The sequence below is a fragment of the Panthera onca genome, chromosome A3 (genome assembly GCF_046562875.1).
Source record: "Panthera onca isolate mPanOnc1 chromosome A3, mPanOnc1 haplotype 2, whole genome shotgun sequence".
Taxonomy (NCBI): domain Eukaryota; kingdom Metazoa; phylum Chordata; class Mammalia; order Carnivora; family Felidae; genus Panthera; species Panthera onca.
In genome coordinates this window covers 51,001,858-51,007,500 of record NC_138341.1, presented here as the reverse complement: position 1 = coordinate 51,007,500, position 5,643 = coordinate 51,001,858, and the positions used below count along the sequence as shown (strand labels likewise).

The following is a 5,643-nucleotide window of genomic DNA, read 5'->3' as shown; positions in this document are numbered from 1 at the left end:
TTCAACAATAGCCAAATTATGGAAGAGCCTAAATGTCCATCAACTGATGAATGGATAAAGAAATTGTGGTTTATATACACAATGGAATACTATGTGGCAATGAGAAAGAATGAAATATGGCCTTTTGTAGCAATGTGGATGGAACTGGAGAGTGTTATGTAAGTGAAATAAGTCATACAGAGAAAGACAGATACCATATGTTTTCACTCTTATGTGGATCCTGAGAAACCTAACAGAAGACCATGGGGGAGGGGAAGGAAAAAAAAAAAAAGAGGTTAGAGTGGGAGAGAGCCAAAGCATAAGAGACTCTTAAAAACTGAGAACTGAGGGTTGATGGGGGGTGGGAGGGAGGGGAGGGTGGGTGATGGGTATTGAGGAGGGCACCTGTTGGAATGAGCAGTGGGTGTTGTATGGAAACCAATTTGACAATAAATTTCATATTAAATAAATAAATAAATAAATAAATAAATAAATAAATAAAAATACTTTATTGCTGGGGTGCCTGGGTGGCTCAGTCGGTTGAACGTCTGACTTCAGCTCAGGTCATGATCTCGTGGTTTGTGAGTTTGAGCCCTGCATCCAGCTCTGTGCTGTCAGCTGGGAGCCTGGAGTCTACTTCAGACTCTGTGTCACCCTCTCTCTCTGCTCCTCCCCCACTCACACTTTGTCTCTCTCTCTCTCTCTCTAAAAAAATAAACAAAAATTTTAAAAATACTTTATTGGCTAAAAAATGCAAACCATTATCTGAGCTTTCAGTGAGTTGTAATCTCTGACCGCATACCATATAACAAATGTAACAATGAAAAAGTTTGAACTATCATGAGAATTACCAAAATGTGACATAGAGACATGAAGTGGACAATTACTGTTGGAAAAATGGTGTCGATATATTTGCTCAACGGAGGGTTGCCACAAACCTTTAATTTGTAGAAAAACAGTATCTGTGAAGCACAAGAAAGGGAAGTGCAGTAAAATGAGATACACCTAAGTGATAAATCCATACAGTGAAACACGATGCTGCCATAAGAACGAATGAGAAAGCTTGCCTGGTATTGAATCAATAATCTCCTAGATACATATTTTTAATAAGCTTGTTATTTGGAATAATTTTAGATTTCGAGAAAAATTGTGAAAATAGTATAGAGAGCTCCTGTACACCCCTCACCCAGTCTCGGTCTCCCCTGATGTTATCATGTTACATTACATGTGTGAAAGGGTTCCAATCTAAAATGGAACTGGAGGATATGAATTGGCGAATCTCATGTGTGCACCCTCAGAAGAATGGAACTTAGGGGGGCGCATGGGTGGCTCAGTCAGTTGAACGTCCAACTTCCACTCAGGTCATGATCAAGCCTTCTGTGAGTTCGGGCCCTCCATCAGGCTCTGTGCTGACAGCTCAGAGCCAGGAGCCGGTTTCAGATTCTGTGTCTCCTTCTCTCTCTGCCCCTCCCCCACTCATGCTCTGTCTCTCTGTCTCTGAAAAATGAATAAACCTTAAAAATTTTTTTTAAAAAAGAAGAAGAATGGAACTTAGGAACTGAAAGACTGTTTTCCCGTAAATGCCCAATTTACAGAAGACTGAGACTTATGTCCTGACCAATGAACATCCACAAAGATCATCTCCCCATCCTCAAGCCAACGAACTTACTGCTTGGACTCTGGCTGGACTACCTTCTCTTTGCACCCCTCACCCATAAGTCAGTCTGCCCAAACTCTCAGAAGACACGCCTGTAGCTTGCTATAGCATGCATTTCCTGAAAGGCAATTCCTCCACTCGTTCCGAATAAACCCAGTTTCTCGTAATTTGAGCTCACCTCAGTTTACCTTTTTATGTAGGTCAATATATGATACATTGTCAAAACTGAGAGACAAATATTGGGACATTTCTGCTAAATAAACTCTGGATTTCACTGGATTTTTCTGTTAATGTCCTCTTTCTCCTCCAGGATCCAATCCAGGGAATCACACTGCATTTAGTCATCCTGTCCCTGAGTCTTCCCCAGTCTGTGACAGTTTTTCAGGCTTTCCTTATGTGAATACCTTGAGCAATACTGGTCAGGTATTTCATAGGATACCACTCAATTTCAGTTTGACTGACATTTTTCTCATGACTAGACTAGAGCTCTGAGCCTCTGGAAAGAATACCACAGAGGTGAAGTGGCTTCTCTTTGCGTCATAGCAGGTGGCACGTAAATCTACACATCACTGGTGATGTTTACCTTGATCATATGGCTAAGGTACACAGTTTCTCCATGGTAATATTACTATTTTTTGTATTTTTTGTTTTTGAGACAGAGAGAAAGCATGAGCTGGGGAAGGACAGAAAGAGAGGGAGACAAACGGAACTGAAGCAGGTTCCACACTGAAAGCAGAGAGCTGTGAGATCATGACCTGAGCCCAAGCCAGACACTTAGCCGACTGAGCCACCCAGGCGTCCCTAGTATTACTATTTTTGCCTTTCCAAACTCTGTTCTTTGGAGTTCAGTCACTAAGTTCAGTTCATTCTCGTGTGGAAAGGGAACAAAGAAGCTCCACCCCCCCAGGAGGAATATCTACATAAGATAAATGAAATTTTTGGGAAAGGAGGATCCCCTCCCCCCATTTACTTACTTATTCAAACATCAATTTTTATGTTTTGGGTAACAACCCAACACTACATTATTTATTGTATTGCTCAGATTGTTCCAGCTTTGGCCACTGAGGGCTCCCCCAGGTTGGTTCCTGTGTTCTTTCCAGATGCCCCCATCCTGTCATTTATTTGAGCATTTCCTTAATTTTGATTGTTGCCTGGAGGCCAGCAGCATTTCTCTCTCTCAGCACCTGCTCCTTCCTCTGTAGCTTCTGGTGTTTCCTCCCCTTTGGTCTTGTAGCCGCTCCCCCTAAGCTTCCCCCACTAGGCTGGGCTAGACGAGCCCTTTGTGGAGGGCTGAAATCAGAAACACCATCCCTCAGCTGTGTCTGTCCCCAAGACAATTAAGAGGCCCTGCATGAAAGCCCAGGGGTCCTGCTCCCAAACCTCCTTCCACCTGTGGTACAGGGAGCCCTCGGGGTGCAGAGGTGGGGGCCTACATCTCTCACGTGACCGCTGTCACCATGGCACTCTGGTGCAGCTTCTCCAGGGACCAGGACCCAGGGAGTTAGGTCTACAGAGGAGTGGCTGGCTACCCTTTCTCCAGAGTTTCTCAGGGAGGGCCTGGTGAGATGAAGTCACAGATTTGTTGAGCTCCTGTGACCTGCGCCTTGGGATTTCACTCTTCTCAGCTCTCCTGTCCGATGTTTACCTCCTAATCCAAAGCCACCGTGTCCAAGTTCTCCTTCTAAGATGACTGACAGAGAAAACTTTCCCTCCAAGGATACTGACAGAGAAAGAACTGCAGGGATGTGGGCATCTGCTGGTATCCATGCATTCTGCAAAGCACCAAGTGACAGGGGAAGGTGAAGTACAAGTGTGAATGTAGGCACGCATGGGCATGGAAGGGTGAGTGTGACCTTACCCTTGAGTCGTAAACTCATCTTTCATTCCTTGCTTCCAGATTCTCAATAGGTCTTCTCTCCACACCCATGCTACCATTGCCTCACTCAGATCAGAGCCATATCCTCCTGATGTGCTTGTCCTGTTCCAAGTCATTGTACAGATTTTTTTTAGAATACAAATCACATTATGTCACTAATCTTTCAAACCCTTGAATGGCTCTACATTGCCATCATGATAAAGACCCTCAACTCCTTCCCTTACCTTGTGCCACTACCCCATCACTACCCAAACTGCAGCCACCTATGCTGCCCTTCACCCTAGCTCCTTGGCCTGCGTCCTCCTCCCTCCAAATCCCCATCTCTTCATTCCTATTCCTCTTCCTCCTTCAGACATAAGGGGTCTGTTAAATGAATGCAACTCTTTGGTGTCATTTCCCTCAACTGCGAAATACAGAGGAAGAAAACCCTAAAGGCTTGTCAGGGGCTGGGACACCTGGCAATGGGGAGATGATGGTGGTGGGAGAAGCTGCCACAGTGGTGGCCCCCAGCCTTCAGAGTGGGGTCTCCGGGTGCTGAGGCAGGTCACGCCCTCTCTGCCTCACTCACACTGCAAGGGCCAATGCTCCCAAGTGTCTGTCTGAGACCTTATGAGAGAGTAGCTGCAGTGACAACAAAGACATTTGTGAGGTGGGGGCTTCACCCAGCTGTGGTGACACACCATGGTCAGGAGCACAGACCCCGAGGAGCCCTGGTCAATAAGAGCATCATGGAGGAGGAAGAGCCACAAGGAGACTCACCCTCAGCCATGACTGAACTCAGAGAAGAGGGCAGAATTTTTTTTGACTGAGTCTAGATAATCCTTCTGGCTTTTATCCTCCTGGGGCCATCAGGAGAGTCTTTTCCAGGGCCACAGACACTTGTATCTAGCCAGGCTTCACTTGCCTTCCCGAAGAAGGGAGAAGGGAGCCTGGAGGCAAGGGACGGAAGGAGAAGCGAGGTTTCCACTGGCCCCAGCGCCACTCCAGGAACCTTCAAATTCAGCATCTGGCTGTTCCACGGGACTGTCAGAGATTCAGCCCAACGGTGTTTTCAAAGGCTGTTCTGGCTAACCGTCCTCAACACAGCTTCTCTCAACTTCCCAGGAAAGCACCCATAAAACACAGAACAAAGAGGAAAGGCAAAAACCACTGCAAACTTATGCCAGAGCTCAGAGAAACCAATGATAATTGCAGGCAGATAGAGCCAGGTCTACCAAACCTTAGTGACGCCAAGGCAGTTTTAGGAATTTTAGTCTTCGCCCGCTTGGGATGCTTTCCCAATGCTCAGATTTTGTAAGGTGTAGGGAGGCCATGGATTTTACTTAAGATTAGATGCCAAGGGGCACCTGGGTGGCTCAGTCAGTTAAGCGTCTAACTTCCACTCAGGTCACGATCTCATGGTTCATGAGTTCAAGCCCCATATCTGGCTCGCTGCTGTCAGCATGGAGCCCGCTTCAAATCCTGCCCCCCTCCCCGTCCCTCCCCTGCTTGTGCTCTCTCTCTCAAAAATAAACAAACATTAAAAAAGAAAAAGACTACCTTAAAAAAAACACGATTAGATGACAAAATTTGGGGGGAAAACTGATGAAGTGGCAAATCAGGAACACCTTACAGTATTAACAAATTAAACAAACACTGGGTGCCTGGATGACTCAGTTGGTTAAGCATCTGGCTTTGGCTCAGGTCATGATCTCATAGTTCCTGAGTTCAAGTCCTGCTTTGGGTGAGCCCCACTTCTCTCTCTCCCCCTCTCCTCTCTCTGCCCGTTGCTCTTTTGTGCCCTCCCCCAAAAAAACCACTTTGTGAAAAAATAACCAAATTTCTTTCTTTCCTTCTTTCTTTCTTTCCTTCTTTCTTGAGAGAGAGACAGCAGGGGAGGGACAACAGGAGAGGGAGAGAGAAACATATACACACAGAGAAAGAGAAAGAGAAAGAGAAAGAGAAAGAGAAAGAGAAAGAGAGAGAGAGAGAGAGAGAGAGAGAGAGAGAGAAGCTTAAGCAGGCTCCATGCCCTGTGAGAAGCCCAATATGGGGCTTGATCTCACAACCAGGAGATCATGACCTGAGCCTAACTCAAGAGTTGGATGCTTAACCAACTGAGTCATCTAGGTGCCCCCTCAAAATAACTAAA

The 5,643-nt window shown here is 45.9% G+C and overlaps 1 long non-coding RNA gene across 1 annotated transcript; it reads right to left on the bottom strand.

Annotated features, from left to right (window-relative positions):
• Nucleotides 1-2,591: 2,591 nt before the first annotated feature.
• On the bottom strand, nt 2,592-4,108 carry LOC132687738 (uncharacterized). Its single transcript, XR_009614248.3, has 4 exons — nt 3,968-4,108; nt 3,495-3,614; nt 3,282-3,408; nt 2,592-2,926 (listed from the first exon to the last, which is right to left on the bottom strand). It is a non-coding gene; the product is annotated as an uncharacterized LOC132687738 (long non-coding RNA).
• Nucleotides 4,109-5,643: the final 1,535 nt, after the last annotated feature.